This window comes from Struthio camelus, chromosome 1 (assembly GCF_040807025.1).
Source record: "Struthio camelus isolate bStrCam1 chromosome 1, bStrCam1.hap1, whole genome shotgun sequence".
Lineage (NCBI taxonomy): Eukaryota > Metazoa > Chordata > Aves > Struthioniformes > Struthionidae > Struthio > Struthio camelus.
The window spans coordinates 121,457,244-121,476,750 of NC_090942.1; the positions used below are offsets into that span (position 1 = coordinate 121,457,244).

The 19,507-nt window shown below is 43.7% G+C and overlaps 1 long non-coding RNA gene across 2 annotated transcripts in view; it reads left to right on the forward strand.

The window, feature by feature from the left end:
- Positions 1-9,641: 9,641 nt before the first annotated feature.
- LOC138065800 (uncharacterized) overlaps positions 9,642-19,507 on the forward strand; it is a 36,982-nt gene continuing 27,116 nt past the window's right edge. The window contains exons 1-3 of one of the 2 annotated variants that reach the window (XR_011138868.1): positions 9,680-9,802; positions 12,873-12,951; positions 16,147-19,297. This is a non-coding gene — a long non-coding RNA (uncharacterized lncRNA). Of the gene's footprint in view, positions 9,803-12,872; positions 12,952-16,146; positions 19,298-19,507 lie in introns of those variants that run through there. The other variant, XR_011138869.1, reaches the window with a different exon arrangement.

Here is a 19,507-nt window from a genome sequence, read left to right on the forward strand (position 1 = left end):
AAGTGAAGGGGACAAATTATCGGACAGGCATGTTTTAATCCTTAAATATCAACTAAAAAAATGTAAGAATGCTTCTTGAAGTGACCGCACATCATCAAATATTTGTCTGGCTACAGCAATGGCTAAGTGATGTTTCCCAACTCAAACAGAACGAATTGCTGCTTCTCCCAGTATGAGAAAAAAAATCCCCATGGGAAGGTAAACTTGAGTCCTCTGGGCAGGATATTTTGAAAATCCTTGCTCTGTTGAAATAGTGTGTTTAGTAATCTTAAAATCCCAAGATAGAGTTTAATACGAATGTGAGAGACACAACGAGTGATCCACAGGCTGGTGAGGTCAGCTGCCTGTGCACTCAAGCTCTGAATATACAACAAAGACTTCCCGTTGACTCAAAGGGGCTTCAGTTCATGCCAAGAACGTGTAGCAGAGAGGCTCGTCTAGACAATCACATTGTAACCGGTAAGAGCCTCCTTGCCCAACACTGGAGTTCGAGAAAAGGACTACCACTTAAATTTTCCTGCCCTTGCTTTCAAGTTTCTTGTTTGCAAGGGGAAAATCAACATTGGATATTTACTTCTCGGGCAGCGGTGAGTGATGCTGCTCATTTCCACCACCACTGCCTTCGTGTCAGCACAGCCGGAGCAGGGTAGCTGAGACCAGAGGATGGATTATCCCCCGGGGATAAGAGAGGACAGGCGTTTTGAATAACTTTCTGGCTTCTTCCCTGCAAACTGAAGATGAGATCCAAATCTAGAGCTTTCCTCACCTAATCACATAATCTGCTTTCTGCTGGCCAAGCTTTGGGGAAAAGCCACTATATTAGAAAGAGACTAAGTGCTTTGAGTGTATTTGGGGGGAGGGGGAAGTGTTAGGAGATGGCAGGGAGAAAGAGGAGAGAACAGTAAAAATTAAAAAAAAGCCATGGACCAACAATACTCGCTTGATCATGGGCAGATTCAGGATCTAGCTCCTGAATATATCCTGATCCACTGTCTGAATGAGGGTGAGCCAGGGCACCATCCTGTATCTCCCACAACCCAAAGGAGCGAGTACAGCGACCTTGTGGGAAGTCAGCCCTGAGCAACACCGTTGTGTCTAAGTGCCTCACCCTGGCTCTGGGGAGATCTTGTCCCAGGTAAAGCTTGACCAAAACTGGCACATTCCTGCCACGAGATGACATTTCTACATAAAGGTGCCCCCCTGCCTCAAAGTCAACGAGCTTCCAGCCAGAAAGATATTGTCATTTGTTCCCCAGCTTTGTACCCTGCTGCGTTGGATTACATTCAGTGAAAACAAGGAAAGTGGGCTTGCACAGGTCAGGATCCTTGTGTCCCAAGTGGTGCTGAGGTCTTGTTTCTTGCCGTCAGTGAAGAGAAAAGGCCGCATTGCTGTCTGCTTGGTAGCACAAGGAAGGAAACCCTGAGCCCCAAGGTACTCATTCCTACCCTCTTGCTGCAAGCATGTGGCTTCAGGTGGTCACACAGAAAAATGGTCAAAGGGGCCTACCCCACTTCTGCTTGACCTACCCCCATATCTGGGGACGGAGTTTCAGAAGTTCCCCACAATGCAACATTTGGGAGGTTTTTATACAGCTATACTTCAAATGTCTGTTTATTTAGAGGCAACATTGCCAGCGTAGAAGCTTTCTCATTTCACGCAGAAGCCAAACTGTAGTTATAGATATAGCAATAAATGGCCCTTTCAAAGATCTCAGCTGCTATGTGGCGTCTGAATGCCATGTATTCCTCCTTAGACCATTTAGTACTGGAGAAGATTACCTAAGTTAGGCACACATCTTTCCTTCAATTAGAAATTAGTATGTAAGAAAGAAGGCAAGGAAAATGGCTCATCTTAGTTACTGTCTCTGTTTTAGACACCTCTAACATCTTCACCTAAGTACCTCATATGGCATTGAGAACATCTTCATCTCCTCCTTGCCAGCATATTTTCCTGCTTTTAGAACTATTTCACTCTTTCTTTTCTGACCCATAAAAAATCCCCCACAAAAAGTAAAGGAAACTGACTAAATTATTAATGAGAGACAGTGAAAGTGATTACACAGACCATGTTTTCCTTTAACTTCTTTCATTTGTAATCACCTTAGGTCATTACTAGCAAAACCAGCAACTTATAAAAGTCACTTATGACCTTTTTTTAAAGTGAAAAGTCACGTTTGTGTGATTGGAATCACTGTGAATGACTGATTAAAAGATTCTGAATTATGAGAGAAGCACAAGGAGCAACTTTCTATTTTGGCACCTAATCCTCAGCCAGACTTCTTCAGCGGAGCCAGCCTGATGCAGCTGCAGCCCAAATGGCCCCACACGGCCAGAGCGCCTGTGCCATAGCAGATGGGATTCGTGAGGGGGTGACAGCCCTCTACACCACCCCGCGGGAAATCCACATGCTACTGGGTCATTTTGATGGAGCTGTGCAGGATTATATCAGGGATGACGAATGGTCTGGCTCTGTAAACCTGGGAGACAGGAAAAGGTAGCGGGTGTCTCACAATTTGTCACAGGAAGTAGGCTAAGTAATGCGTTTCTGGTTTGTCCTACGCAGGAGAAAGACTTTCTCTTTTCCCTAGCTCCAGGGCTATTTCATTATGTCAGATAGCACTGAGCAAGAACTGTTAGGAAACGACCATTGTAAAATTGTGACTGCCCTGGCCAGTTTGGGTGGGGAGGCAGAGAAGAAACCTCTTTTTAGGAACCAGGCAAACTCTGAAGTGATCAAATGAGTCACCTCACCTTCACTGAACTTCACTTACTGGCATAGGGGATCAACTTCCTGCATCCAAAGGATAATTTTACACATTAAGCCTGAGATCAAAACCTTCAAGGCCAACTTGTGTTGACTTGAACATCTCAAGATACCAGTGCCTCCACTGTTATTTCAAGTACTCAGCAGCTGCCCCTGCTTGCACTTCCCATCATCAATAGAAAAAAAAGCTCCTCTCAAAAATCCCACTGCAAACTGAGACCACGTAGCTATGGGTGCCAGCGAACATGCCTTACAGTGCAGACACACGTTAACACGACTGGCACCCTGGCAAGCCCTGCTGACAGAGGCTATATTCTGACAGGCCACTGGATAGCTTCCTCTGAGCTGTGGCCGTGCAGGGTGAGTCACTCATGGCTGAAAGGCTGAACCCTTTAACTCCATCGACTCCGTTCTTTGCACCACAGACCAGAACAGCTACCCAGGGCTGATGCCAGATGCCAAGGGGACACGCACCTGCCTCCGACACCATTCCTCAGGAGCAGCAGAAAGGGAGGGAGAAGACAGGGGTGTCCAACCGTGCAAGGTGAATGGGACAGGTTGGCAGGCTGGGCTGTGCGGGACCAGGCAGCTGCCGAAGGGGACAATGCTGAGCCAGCAGCTTGCCAGTGCAGTTCCTCATCAGCTTTTCAAGAATGTGAGTTATTTCTTAATGGGATGTCGTTACTCCCTCATGACATGTCTGCACACTTTTCGGCTGCAGGCAGGTTTCCCTTGCATATCTGTTTTAGTTTTCTCTGAAAGGGCTGTTGGTTAGCCCTTTGCCATCCTGACTCTCAGGGAGTTCACTGCGTGAGTGGTGGTTAAATATGCTTTCTTTTGGGAGGGGTACCAAAGGAAGGCAGGCAGGAAGTGGTTTGAAGGTGATTTAACTCTTACTACTGTGAGTCTCTGTAGGGCAGGTTAAGTTTCAGGGCTGAAGCACTGTCATTGCTGCATTGCCACTTTCAGTAAACGAAGAGGCAAAACTACCCAAGAGGCACAACTTCAAGGACCAGCCTCATATTCCATACAGAGGTTTTCTAAAATGACTAGCAAGGACCACCCTGAAAACCTGCCCTGATTACAGTTCTTAGTAGTTCACTTTCCCCTTTTCTCCCCCTCTCCCTCGGAAACTAAACCACACTGAAGCTGCCCACACATTATGGGAAAAGCGTTAGGTTTTAAGCTGAGAGAGGAGGGTGGGGGAACAGGTGCAAGGTGGGGGAGGAGGAGATAAATATGTCACTCTGAGCCTCTCTTTTCTTTTCTCTTTTCTCCTCTTTTCTCCTCTTTTCTTTTCTTTTCTTTTCTTTTCTTTTCTTTTCTTTTCTTTTCTCTTCTCTTCTCTTCTCTTCTCTTCTCTTCTCTTCTCTTCTCTTCTCTTCTCTTCTTTTCTTTTCTTTTCTTTTCTAAAATATTCTGTGAGGACTTCGTTGTGCCTTGTGAGCTTGCCCTGCAGTTGGAAACATTTTGAAGGAGTGCTGCTGAAGTGAGAAATGGGAGGTGGGCATGGAAGAGCATCAGGCTGGCTCTAAAAGGCAATGAATGGGAGAAGGGAGGCAAAAATTGCCAGGATCTTCCCTCCTTTCTGACACCTGACTATACAGAAAGTAATTTTATCCTGAGCTCTTGCATAAGTCCGGGGCAGGGTATCACAGGAGGCAAGTGGACAGTTTCACCCAGAGAAGCCATCAACATTTCCATCTCAGTAAAGGAAAGCCTAAAATCAGAAAGAGATATTAAATAGGATGATGGTTTCTTCCTAGCTAACAGTAAGATATGTGGGAAATAAGCACAGGAAACAGTCTTCACAGTCTCCATCTTCACCAGACAGAGAATACTCCATATTGCCAAACCTAAAAAAAATACAGCAATTCAATGCCTTTAACAGCACTTGAAGAGAATGGGCAGAAGCACATGTAGAATGGCACTGAATGGGGTGAAAAACAACCAGAACTTTTGAACGCATAATAGCTGACTTGTCATAGGATAAAGGTATTATGTTGATAGAGCGAAAGGTTAAACAGCTTCACTGGAATAAATCTGGGGGATGGAATTCCCTGAAGGGAATGTAACGATCATAAGAAAAAAGTTGTTCATCATCTTAATAAATTGAATATGAGAGAGCCATACTGGGTCAGGTTCTTCAACCAAGTTCCCCTTTTAAGGTCAAAGGGGAATCCAGTTAAGAAACAGATGGTGCCTGAATAGGGAAGAAAATATAGTACCACACCGCTACTGTACCAGGACCTGTCCTGAAGCTGTATTTCAGGTGTGCCCTAGTATTATAGACCAAATTGTTAGGAGTAACAATTGAAAATTTCCAAAGAACTGCACCAGCCTGTTTCTTAGCTCCCCGTTTCTTGCTGCTGCTCTTACCACCAACTCTTCCCACTAAGCCAGAGATTCCTCAAATTTATTTATTTTATTCTACTCAAATAAACAAAAAGAGCATCACTTGTCTGCTCAGCTTTAGCAAGGAAGCGCTGAACTACAATGAGAGCAGCAACTCTATGGAAAAAAATTCATTTCTTTGAAATAGCAAGAATATTTTTAAAGACCTGCTTTGATTGTATAGATAAGTCTAAAGGGCTGGGGATTAGATAGAAGAGAGTTGTCCGTCAAACTAGTAACAATTAGGTTTGATGACATTCACAGTGACCCAGGTGTCCACTAAGCAAAGATGTAAGACATTGATAGGACAACCATTTAATGAGGACGATAGCATAGCTGATATATGGCTGTCAGTTTTGCCCAGGGGTCACATTTCCTGTATGACAGCCTTATGCTAAACAATGTTGGATTCAAGTTTCCTTTTCTGTTATGAGGCTCAGTTAGGTACCACTTGAGTCATATTTCTTTGAATGAGGCATAGGCCAGGGTATTAGGCAGATCATAGCAGTCCAGCCAGTCAGAGGGGATCACACTGCTTCAAAAAGGAGCATAACCAGGTAGTTTCTGGGGCAGGTCTGAGCATCACTCCCAGCAAAAGACAATATGCAGAAATATTTGCTATCATCTGTTCAGTTAAAAAAGTATAAGGGGACCCTCGATGCAAAAAGGCCCTCATTTGCCGTTCCTGTCGAAGTACCAGTAATTGGCCTGTTCAGCAACATCCTGATGGGGCTGGCCTCAGAGGGCCAGTGGGTCACAAGGACAAAAGAGCGTGCCTGAAAGCACCAATGGCCTGAATGACCTCTGGTAGGGCACTTGCCTTCTAGGGGTCTTACCTGTCTCCTATTCTTTATCCTATCTATTTAGGCTGTGAACTTGCTGGGCATCGATTGTGCATCTGCTTAGCATAACCAAGTGGGATCTTCACTGCCTGCATGCACGTTAGCATTTTGGTTCAGAGCAGCAGTGTATTTTTAAATATGGTGCTCAGACACCCCCACGTACTGCACATTTTGGCTCACTGGATTGCTTTAGCACATGCAAACTGGATTCATGTTAGAGGACACTAACCTGGAACGCTGCCTCAGGTGTGCACCGAATGTGCCCTAAAATCCCCCACGAGGTCATGAGAGTCTGAACCCTGGACTTGTCCTGTAGGCAGCTTTGAACCAGATGTGCAATGGGGATGTTCGGTCCCGAGCACCAGACCCAATACCGTTCAAAGTAAAACTCCCCAAACTGTGCATGGTATATATATATGACTCAGCATCAAATGCTCTGTTTACTGATACTCTCCTACTGTACCAAATTACTTGCAAGTATAAACATAGCGACTGATGTCTCCAGACACTACTGTGCCTTGCCAGCACAGCAAAAGCAGACCCACTGTTAAAGAGGAGATATTTTTGAAGCACTCCCAAATGTAAGTCTTTTAGTGATTGATTCTGTGTTTTTCACCCAAAACTCCCAACCTGAATGCGGAAATAGACAGCAGCAATTAGCAGCTGTCTGCTATATTACTTCGAAAAGTCACTGTTGTAAGTGCAAGTGCTTTATAACAAAGAAGAGGGGAATCAACTAGTTTTTTGTTTTGTTTTAATGTATGTCTACCTATTTGTATGCATGGTAGATATACTCTTCACTGAAAGTAGACACAATTCACTCCAGTCTTAGCTAGGCCCAGAACAAGAACTTTTGGGCTATATTTTACCTAAAAGATTCTCAGACTCATCACGGTTTGTTGACCTCCCTAGAGGCCAAAGGCTGCATTAACACTCCCCTTAATTTCCTCCCAACCCTACCGGCAAGCACAAACATCCACGTTCTCAATTTTTGGCTGTGCAAAAGCAGTGCTAGCCTTTGCATGCACTAAAGTAAATGGAAGCCATGGGCAGGGGCAGGGAGCAGGAGTCCGTCGGTCTGACTCTTTGCTGTATAGATCCCCTGTGCAGTCATTTGCACCTGTGCTAAGAGGGTGTCCAGTTTCAGTGGCAGCGTTTGACACTCATGTTACATCCACTTGCACAGCTGTGCATGACTCAGCAAGGCCGTAGCAATACTTTGAAAGCTAAATTCTCCCCTGTTCTTAGGAAAATAAAGAACGGAGAGGAAAAGTTTGGGTGCCCGTGCTGTGTTTATTTGACTCCAAATTTATTTCTAGCACTTCAGCCAAGAAAACAGGCTGTATGGCCTGAGTGGTATTTTTTTGATTTTTACTGTAACTCAAGATCCCAGCTGGTTCGGATATGGGATAAAACACCACCTTTGAGTCTCTGGAGATGTTTGCTTGTTGAAACGAGGAACGGAGACTCTCTCCTGTTTCTTACTTTTTCTGTTTCAAATGAGGAAATGTCTGAAAGAGAGGTTATGAGCAGAGGCCTTCTAGGAACACAGAAACAGAAAGAAACTTGTCGGTCATTGCAATTAGTCCTGCCTGTGTTAACCCTGTACTATGCATGGAGCATCCTTTCTATATCTCCTGGCCGTATGGCATCTCAGCTGCCACAAAATAGCCGAGAGGAGTGGAGAGGAGAAGCCCTCCCTGGGACTTGATACGTGAATGTGTCCTAGTACCCTTGAGAAGGAGCTTGTGTCCCACACCGCTGAGACAGGCTCCATAGAGACCCAGCTGTCCCTGCTGATCTGATTGAAGGAAATTCCTGATGAAGTTAGGTGGCAGCTTGCTTTCAGGGCATGTGGCCTAATATGTGCTCCTAAAGGATTTCCAGGACCTTTTTTTGGTCTTCATGCTTAGAATGGTTTCTTTCTGTTCAACTCAGGAGAGCTAGAGCAAATTACCCCAAGTATGGACTGGTCCAGGATATAAATTAGATTGTACGCAACAAAGATATATTTTTCTTTTCTGATATCCTCGGTCTGTGGAGAGTATCATATCAGACAGTATGAAAAGCAGTTTTGCTTTCATGACGAAAACATGAAAACACTCTCTCTTTACTTCTAGTTGCTCTGGACTAAAGTGGGCTCTGAGCACAGAGCTGGTTGCTCGCTATATGGCTATTAGATCTGTCATGCCAGCTCAGTTCTGTGGTAAACTCACTAGATGATCAAACAGAGGACTTCCTTTGAAGAACACACTTTGCAACCTCTTTGCTCTGGCACCTCCTCAGTAGGTAAAAGTGTGGTATCTCTGAATAAGAAATCACACCCAGCTGCTTGGAATTTAATGGTCAGTGAGGAGAAACATACGTTTGATATATAACATGCATTTCTTTGAAAAGCATCCTCAGGATTTACCGATATGCAGACAGAGACAGATGCTTGTTTGTACACTCTTTGGGAAGAGGACTACCCAACAGCTGTGTTTGCAAAAGGGAGTCCTAAATTCCTGAACCTCATAGACATGGGCATAATCCGATTTTTTCCTACTGAGGATCTATCCCAGTGGGCTTCAACTCTGTTCATAAATTCACAGTCTGTTCAGTCCCAGAAATAGGCATAGATTTATTGGAGACTGAATGGAGTGTGTGCATGCATGAGAAAGGAGGGAGAAAGCACTGCAGCCCCCCATCCACTCTTCTCATTTACATTGGCCAGCACAACACAGACTCCAGGGTTATATGATGCATGTTTAGATATATAAATTTCTCCACCCACCTCGTTCATCTCAGTGTTGCCTGCGCCCCTGAGGAAGGTTTGTTTTTAATTTGGATCTCCCACCATGATGACCTTTTCTTCAAAGTGTCTAAGACATATTTTCATTCTATCCCGTTTCCAGTTTTCATTAATAGTTCTTAACTTACAAAGCATCTTTCATCCTTTTAAAACACTTTCGGCAGCAGGTAACAGAAACTGAGGCAATGGACTAGGAGAGAGGGGAAACATGCATTATTGATTTGTTATATGAATCACGGTCAGTTTAAAATAGGTAAAGGCAGTTTGCTTGAATTGCTTAGTACACTCTCTCAACAGGCGTGGAAATATCTCACAGGCTATCCTGAAGTTGTAGTGGCTCAAGCTTTGATGCAAAGTTTCAAATCCTGGGGATAGGATTATTTGACAACAATTATTTCCAAGCTTTTTCCTGCAGGAGAGCAAATCATGCCATAAAAGTGCGTCCGGGGGGGGGGGAGGGGGAAGGAGGGGGAAGAAGAAGGAAAGAAAACCCAGAAGCAATAGCTGGCATTTCTGGTATCTGAGGAACAGAATGTGTAACGTTAAGAAACTGAGCTGCTTTGGTTAAGAAAAGATTATGAGAGGCCCAGGTCTCTTTAACAAGATTTCCAGAAATCCATTGTGAACAGTGATGGCAAAATGTACCTTGATCTGTGAAAAGATACAGGGATTTTAAATAGGCGGAAACTGCATCCTTGCATCGCTAGAGCTAGCCTTATATTCCAACTTGTAATATCATCGTGTTCTAATATAAACCACATGAGATCTGCAGCTGAAAGTTTCAGATCAGTGCTTTGAAGACTGTGAAAAGCTTCCCATTGCTATTTAAAATATTTACACTGACTATCACTGCACACAACAGATCTTGCGTTCCTGAGGCACATCAGTCAGAGCTGAAGCATACAGCGAGAAAATGCAGCACAAGACGAGAGCAGGAAGAGGCTGGAGCGGCCTGCCCTGAGGTGGGGAGCAGAACCTGTGCGCTGCTGAGCTGCATTCAGCTAAGGACAAAGTAAGGGGAATAGTGCACAGTGTGATGAGGGGGGCCTGTAGGCTGAATTCATGCTCCTAAGCCCGAAAAAAAGGCTAGGTCCCAGATTAGTCCGACAGGGGCTAGCAAAAACTAGAGGGAATTCTCTGAGGCCAGATCTGCATCTTTGGGGCCATATTTCTGACCAGCCAATGGGCTGGGCATTGGCCGTCCAGTGTGAACCCTGCAGCAAGGCACGCACTGTTCACACTGCAGTGCTGCAGCTGTGCATTGCAATAATGGAGTGTTTGCTTCCTTCCATAAGCTTGCAGGCCGTAAACTTATCAGCCAGACCTTTTTTTGAGCAAAAGATAGCTCCACACTCTTGCGGTGATAAGGCACTGTTCTGAACGGATGTTTTCAAATATCTATAATGAACGTTTCTGAAATTGTTTTCCAGTGTTTGAGCAGCTCTTTGTAGATCCTTGCATTGAATATTGGTCATATCATCTGATTACTGTGGTTAAAGATTCTGTATTTTGTGGTTATAATTGGGGCAGGCTCAGTTGCTATGTACTGTGGATTCTGTGGTTAAACTAGGCTATCTTTGTTGCTATCTTTGTTGGTAGTAATTCTTGCTATAGCGCTTGCTCCTTTCCTGCTACTCACCTACTTCTTTACCCGCCCCCAAATGCTACTGACATGCCTCTGGAGACATAACTCTCATCTGATACAGGTCTCCTTCCCTTTCTACTATGCAGTCAGGGTGCCATTGCTAGGGCTGAAGGACGCTGCTGGGGTCGGGGTGCCCTTACTAGGGTTGGGGTGCCATGGGGCAGCTGGGTAGAGCTGGACCTCTGCTGTCCCTTTTGGCCCCGGTAGTGTCCATTGACGAGGGCACGTCAGCTACTGAAGAGGTACCTCTGCAAACCCCATCCCACACCAGACATTTTTCTAATGTATAGAGTTCAGCATTGCCTGGTGAGCTAAACTGAGGGATCATCAGGTGAAATTTTGACTAGGGTTGTTCAGGAGATTAAACTAAATCAGGACAGTAATACTCCTAGATTTTTACAAAAAGGCTATCTGTTCAATATGAGCATATGCTCATATACCTTTTTAAAACGCTCATTGATAGACCGGTCAATACTTTTATTTCGTTTACTATCTGGGAAAAATAGAGTTCTGAACTGAATTATTACCTTTTTATATATACTAGTTTAAGTCTCATTACGCTACAAGCTGTAATGTTTATGCAATGTGAGCCCACTGAAGTTTCACAAAGCACAGTATGATGCCCTTGGCTTCTGAAGGATCTTTCTTCCACTGAGATTTTCCCAGAGAAAAGACTCTCAGACCATTGTTTTACTAGCTTTCCTTAGCAAGTCAGACATGAATATTTAGGACACACAACTGTCTTGAATTTCTTACCTCATCAGAACACTTGTCAGAACTAAGTCTTTCTAAAACCTCTCCCATTTCAAACCTTGGTGATTGTCTTGCCGTTAAAATGCAGGCTCACTTGTTGGTGCACATTGCTAGGGTGTCAAAAACCTGGTTGGTTTTTAAGTGCTGCATAACCAAGTAAAACTTTGATTTCCATGTAGGGCTGAATATTTTATCAGATACATTGCTAGCTCCTGAATGGTTGCTGGCATTAAAAGTGTTCATGTAATACCTCAGGTGCATGTGGCTATACTGCAAAAGAGGTACCAGAGGTCAAGTGCAGGACTTTGGAAAATATATGACTCTTGGTATGAATGTTAACACTCCCTACCCATTTATTGCCAGGCTGTAATGCTCACAGAAATATCAGAGAATTTTTGGCAAAGAAAACAGCTGTCCTGTCTTCACCATACCATTTGACTGTACTCTCTGTTTGATCCCTTTGACTTCATTCACATTTTGGAGGTTTAGCATACTGAGAAGGCAAATTTAATTGAACTGGAAAGGTACTGTAAAAAGTGATTCAGTGATATTGAGGAAAAAGTATAAGTAGACACATCTCATTCTGCCGGAGTCTGGCTTAGAACCAGGAAGATCGTGTTAATGATTTTACCACTGAATTTAAATAATTAAGAGAACCCCTACGCAGGGTTTGTACCCACTGAACTGCAGCCAGTTTTTTTTTTTTTTTTAAGTTTTCATTAATAGGAGCAACTTTGCTTACTAAGGTCCAGAGACTGTAAATCCACTGGGGAGATTCTCGCTAGGTTTGCAGAGAGCTCAGCCCAGCAAATCCATCATTCTGATGTGGGTACTGCCACATGAGCTATCTATCATCATCAGAGCAAGAGGCAACAATATGCCTTGTTTCTTACTTTGTGGCACCCCAGGGTTAGGAAAGGAGAAGGGTGAGAAGAAGTTTTGTTTTCATCATTGTTTTATTTATGCCTGGCGAATGAATTGCAAGTTTTAGACAAAACACACCTGATAAGCATTTGATATCTTGGAACTTCAGAAGCTACTGCTATTGAATGTCTCCCTTTGGTGACAAGGTATGCTTGTAAAAGTGCAGCCAGTTTTTGTGTTTTGATTTTCAGCTTCACCAGACAACAATGGAACACAGTATGTTTAACAGGCTATTTGCATTTAAAACGGGGATTTGCAATGTAAGGAGTATCTTCAGAGATAGAAAGTGGATGGAGTCTATTGCTTGCTTTTTGGGCCACTGTCCTTTGCCACATCAAAGCCTTCACCTCAGTACTTTTATTCGCTTATGCTGACATTTCAGTTCAGCAGTTGCACTTTGTTGCTGCTCTTCACTAGTCAAACAATGCATCTATTATGTTTTTGCAGGACATAGGATAATTATCTCAACTGCCAGGTGTGAACAGTGAATTTTCCTAGGCCCAATTACAGTGTGGTAAAACAGTCAAAGTCATTTAAGGCTTTTGCTGTCAGACTGCCAAACACTGGCTCCCCAAGTCCTAGCACAGGGCTCCAACTTGGCAAAACACTTACGCACATGCTTAACTTTAAACTCAGAGTTGAGTCACCTCAGAGAATTCTGACAGGTTTCCTAACTGTCCTCGGTGTCACTTGGATCCAACTGGGCTAAATATGACCATTTATGTAGTGCAGTTCTACAGCTCTTCCATTTTACACACAGGGAACTGAAGCACACAGGAAGATGAGACGTGTGAAGGGTGAAAGCGCAGTCATGCGGAGGAGGCACACCCAAGGCAAATGTAAGTGGGATGACAGGACTAGCTGCAGCAGCATGCAGCATGCCTCTGCCTACTGTACTCTGCTTTTCAGGCAGGTTTGGCAGCCCGTAGCAGGCTCTGTGTTGTCACGACTGTGCAGCTGTCAGCACACAAGCTGCCCAGAGCCACTGCTGTGACTGCAGCATAGGCATCCTTCAGCCCATCGCTCCAAGGTCACACCAGAGCACTCACACAGGAGAAAATCCAGCCCCAGTGTCCATGGCCAGTGCTCCCATTGCAATCAGTGGCTTACTGTCAGCAGCTGCAGGGTGCAGGAGTATATGCCTGTCACAGGAAATCTGCATGGGCTACTGAAAATGCAGAGCCACCTAACTGCCCTCACACATCAGGCTTTGGGGAATTCGATAAAAGGCAGAAAAATGTATTGGTGTGCTCTCATCCTAGTTGGTAATTGTTTGGTGAAGCATTGGGAAGCATGACATCAGCTTTCTTTTTGAATAGGAAACTTCCTTTCAAAGCAAAGGAAGAAGACTGAGCCTTTAACTTTGGGATATATTTCAGCATTTTTCACATGGTCTCAGGCCTGAGAGGCTAGTGTGCATCCATGAAGACAGTTCAAGATCAGTTCCAAAGCACAGTTCCCAAGCAATTTCCAGTGTTATCGCCAGCATTATTTTTATCTTAACCAGGGAAGTGAAGATATGCTTTTCTGTGCTTCCCAGTCTCTGTATTTATTACTAAGGAAATGCAGATGTCATTGCTCTCTTAATTAGTTATCTGTTGTTCTGACCATTGCATGTAGTTTCATGAAATATTAACATAGTATCTTATGGATCAAGGCTCTTTAGCTAGGTGCATGTTTGTTTAACTTCTTTCCCCGTAACAATTATTAAAGACATAAGCAAAAGCCCAAGGCACAGAGGACTCCCAATGATCAACGTCACTGAGAAGACAACCATTCCCATGTGCAGAGGCCTTATCATCCCTCAGTGGTTAGGTTTGTCATGTGAGATTGGCCAAGCACAGAGGTAGCACAAGATAGGTCATGAGTACAGATTCTCACATATGCATTCCCCAAGAGCTCTATGACTACACACTTGATGGCATGTGGCCTTCCAGTGTCCTATTGTCATCACAGTGTTTTGCTACTTAGACGCAAGGACCCTTTGGGACCCCAAAGATCCAACTCTCCACTTTCTCTCCACTTTTCTTTCCATTGCTGTAATTTTCAATATTTTGGAACTCTACCAATGCATCGCAAATTCACATTCAAGGTTCTCAAATAATGTAACCTGACTATGTTCCAGTTAGCAAATCTGATTTTGCAGCATCTGCTTACCAGACCCAATGTATAGCCCACTAGGCTCTCCTCAGGTGCTGGAGTCACAGCCTTGCTATCAACAGCCCCCGCTAAGCACCAGCCAGGCAAGGGAGCTACTGTTGGCCACTTGACCACGGCAGATCTCCAGGGAACTCAGGACCAGTCTGCAAGTCTCACTCTCACCACTTCACGTACAGAGGGTACTGCCACATCTCTGTGTGCCTGTTACCCGCAGTTGTTTTCTGGCCGCATGAGCCTAGTCACACTTCTGAGTCTGTTGCCTGTTCCTGATGCCGGATCAGCTCCCTGGCTTTGTTCCAGCTCCATTCCTTGTCTCAGCCCCTGCCTTGTATTACAGACCTCTCTGGTTGTCCTTTTCAGCCCGATTCATCTCAGTCTACTGCAAACCATGACTACAGTTCTTGCCTTTGTTGCAGTCCTCCCTTCATTCACACCCACCTCCCCCATCCTGACTTGCGTCCCCTGGCACCTCACAGGCTTCCAGGAAACCCAGAAGCAAACATGACCCATTGCTGCTGTCTATAAATCTGCTATATGAAACTATGACAAAGATCAACAAAGACTAGCAAGGAGTATTCAGTTAGTCAGCATAAGCATATTCTGCAAAGGCCAGGGCACAACACTAGAGACATTTCCTGGCTGACAAGGTGATTCTTTAGCCATTTCTGCAGGTGCTGCCTGCCACATCCTCAGGATGTAATTGCTCCTAAAAGATGCCATATAATTTAAGAAGGGTGATGGTGCTGAATTACAGAAAATCTTGTTTAAATACCTCAAGAGAGGCCTGTGAGATGGTAACAAACTGCAGCAGCTGGTGGCTTGTCAAGCCAACAAAAACAAGCTGAGTGACAGCACACCAATATTTTTAAACTCTAATCTCTGCAGTCTCTGTAACTCTGGAAGAAGCACTGATAGATGGGATGGTGCAAGGGCTAACTTTTGTCCCAGTTCTCAAGCATTTACTATTGCGTTGAAAAAGAAAAACACAAAGAAAAGCGATGTTACCACCAAACTATTTTTGAAATATGAGACTGCACTCTGAAGCCAGATTGTCTGCATTTATTTTAGAACATTGAAAATAGTGTTAAGAATTAGAGACAATAGGCCAGTAAAAAAGTTTTATACTTATGGAATTAGCCCCTTAGTAAAAAGGGATCATTTATTCAGGCTCCAAGTTAGAAAGAATTCAAATATAAGCTTAAATTCACCTTTCTTCAGAACAACACTTAATTTCACAATTAACTGGATGTGAGTGAGTTTTAAATATACATTTAAATGCTGCTCTGAACTGGTATGTCCATGAATTTTCATCTTCTGTTTTTGCACGATCCATGATCCGTCTCACCATTGACAAAATAGTCCAAACATTTTAAGACAATCTTCCATAAGCAAACTCCAGGGTAGGGCTTCCTTTGTTTGCTGATCGCACTTCAAACTGGAGCAAGATACCTTTGTGCCTTGTTTTATTTCTTTCTCCTGTTCCTCTTTGGGATCAACATTTACTCTTGAAGAACCTGAAAATTACACCACCACACAACTGCTTACAAATATATTTCTGACCTGGGACTGACGAAGACATGCAATGTAATCTTCATTAAAAGCAGTGGCCATATATGATAGGGCTGCAGATTCAACAGAATGAGTGCTGGCAAAATTGTAAGCTTCTGGACAGACATAAAACTGTTCTGAATCTCTTCAAAGTGTAAGTAAGTGGGTTTTGGGAAGGGAGGGCTTTTTTTTAATACACTTTCAATTTCATTCTACTTTGGCTACAAGAAGACTGAGAAATTTATTTAAGGTAAGAAAACACTTCCATGACTCTTCATATTGTTCCTTTTTTCAAAAAGCATACACAGAATTTTTCTCCTCCCCAGCACCTATACAAACATGAAATAAGAAAACATAAGCAAGATTTTAACAAGCCCTTGGGAAAACTTTAAGTGAAGTTCAGAGGATACCAGGTGAACCACAAGAAACTGCTTATGCTGGATGCTCAGCTGAGCTCCAAAAGAAAACAAAGTTATTTCCTTCCATAAGTTGATGACTCAGAGACGGGCAGTGACATGGAAGACATCACGTACAGATGTGCCGTTGCTACAGATGAAGTGATGAATAATAACTACAATGCAAAGCTTTCACAGCAAGTTCATTGGTTGGCATTCCACCAAGTGTTACCAGAGGATGTTCCCAGCCAGTGGTGGCTTGCTTCCCAGCTGGCCGCCTCTCTGCTCCCCAAAAGTGCCCGTACAGCACCTGGCAAACGGAGAGGCCAGTGAGGATGGGCAACCCCTGAAGCGCCAGCACCATGCAAATCGGGTGCTGAGCAGTAGCTCATGTGAGTGCCTTCAATGTTATCCTTCCCAAATAAACACAGGATTTCAGCTGCTAGTGTTGTAAATCTAGCCCCTAGGTTATCCATGAGTGTAGACTAAACTATACACTCTCTGGGGAGCAAGGGAGCTAAGTCGCTGCTTGTTCTTCAACGTGCTCTGAGCACAGTGTACCCTCTATAGAGGTGTCATTTCTCAAGGAGGTGGAAACTTCCTTCAACTAAAACAGAATTCACAGTTGTTGAGCTGGATTTTTTTCCATTCTTCCTGTTATAGCTGCAATATTTGAAACACCTCAGCCACCGTACAGGATTACCCGTACAGGGACCACCTTGCTCAGTAACCCACTCCAGGGTGGTCCACCAGCAGGTGTTTTGGGAATGCATATAAGAAATGGGACCAATCTAGAGCAATTATTTGCTGGTATTACTTTCTCCTTTCTGCCATTTACAAACTTGCTGATCAAAAGATTATGTTTGGTTCATTGCCTGCTACAGTCACTGAAGGACCTCAGTAATGTGTTTAGTTCTTTGTCTGAACCTATATCCACTTTGGTCTTCACAGCATCTGGTGATGATGAATTCCGTAACTAATTTTTCAAACACAAATACTTCCCTATTATGTTTGTTCTAAATTTGTATTTGTTAGTCACTAGATATCCCCCATTTCTTCAGTTTTTACAATGAATAATCACTCCTTCATCACTGTGTTTGTACCGCACATTATTTTATGCTATGTCTTCTGTCTCCCACCTGCTCCAAGGTGATGATGTCTCAGTATCTAGCTCCTGCCATAATAGGGAGCAAGCTTGACCTAACTCCTATCGGAAAACAAGCTGTACATTCCTGAGTTTTTACAAATGTTGTATTGCTTCCATTGTTGAAATTAGGCAAGAGAAGAAGGGCTGCAGAAGGGTGGATTTCTATTCCAATAGGGTAGGAAAAATTATTTGGCAGCATGCATTAAACCCCTCACAAGATTTATCTCATTCACTCTCTGCTAATTTCAGCTGCAGTGATAGTATCTGGTAATATGCAATCTAGTGCCATTTTAACACAGGGAATAACATAGGCCATGCCTGAGTCTCCAACTCAAAAAGAAACCCAGCAGTCAATGGACAGCAGGCCTCACATCAGATTTCTTGCCGGTGTCCTGCCCAATTGCTGTTTACCTGCATAGGAAGACCAGCATGCCAGACATGCTGCTCAGCTGGCCATGCTGGGCTTGCCATCCCATGCAGGCAGCCGTGCTGAAACCTCCCCAGAGTGCTGCTGGGAGCTAGATCGTCACGTCTGCAAAACCATTTTTAAGAAGGAAACATTTTCCCTCAGTACCAGCTGGACTTGAAAGGCATAAGAAAGCCTTCAGTGATGGTTGTATTTTATTTAGATGGTGAAGGCAAAATACACGACCATTTTGCCTCTGGAAAAAGGAAATGCAAGCGTTTTGCTTTGTTACTAAAGCACGTGCAGGGTTTTCCTGCTGATCATGACAGGTAAAACCCTGAGGACCATACCAGGAACCAGGACACCATTCCTAGACTGTGGTGTCCGTGCCCAAGCCGCAGCCCAGTTCTACATCTGCATGAGCTCCTGTTGTGCATCAGCTCTTTGGCTGGCTGCACAAAGAAACTGGGATGCGGGGCCTGGGGCCGCCTCAGCCGAGCCCAGCAGTGACCTGCTCCAGACCATTGTGGATCAGCACATCTCTCTCCAGGCCACCTGTAGCTTGGGCTGGATTTATGTTTCACTACCAGTGAAGTAAAGGCCCCCGCATAAAACTGACTTACCAAGATTAATGCAGATTCCTCCTGCCACAGCACTTTGAACAGGAATTCCTCGGTGCGCAGAGGCTACAGTTAGACATCGGCAACCTCAGCACAGCTAGTGATTCATATCCAGAACAAAGATATGAAATGAAAAGACCTTCTCTACTCCCTGGCACCTACAACTCGATTCCCTTTTCTTCAGAATTTCTCTCCCTACATCCTCTCTTCTAATAAGTTGCCTGATGCTACTTCTACTATTCAGATCATACCTTCCCAGCCAACCTTACAGCAGACTATCATTCGCCTGATCCCCAGGAATACCACATTTGTCAAGATCCTGCACCTCACACAGTCAAATCCCATGGACTAGCAAGCTGGCACCACCTGATCTTAGGCAGCTATCATCTGTTACAGTCACTGGGCTATGTTTTGGGACTGAATTTTTTTTTTTATTCACGGAGTTATGAAAATTTCACTTAGCTAAAATTATTTGCAAATTTCTTTTTGAATCAAATCTTTTTGATGAATGACTTTAAAACAAAAAGCATATTTTCCACATTTTTCTAAAACTAGACTTTTTGTTTAGAAGCAGCGCTTCATTTGTTTCAATTTATGAAAAACGTAGTAAGAACTAGTATATGTAATGCTCACACCCTCAAAATAAGATATGAATGAAATATTTTGTTTTCCACAATGTTTTTTTCCAGCTTTCGATCAGTAAATACCCAGCTCGGTAATTTGATAGCTTTGAGAATGAGCAATCATAAGCAAGTCAGGTAGAAGAAACACAAGGAACCCAGAGAAAAATAAAAAGACACTTAACTAGAAGTTTACCTTCAACAGAAAATCATTGTAGAAGACAAAACTAGTAAGTCTCTCTTCTTTCCCCTGTCTCTCTATTACTCAAACTACAGGCAATACAAATGGAAAGAGTAAAAAGAAATAAAAAAAAAAAATACATGGGGAATTCCCTGCTGCGGTTAGGTCAGATGGCATTACCAGATTTTTTGAAAGTTTTACCATGGCATACTAAAGAAATCATATGTCATGAGTCAACATATATGAGGACCACTGCAGGAGCAAGGAAGTGAATTTTCCCTTGTGAAGCAGCACCACAGGAGTGATTAGGTGCTTTCT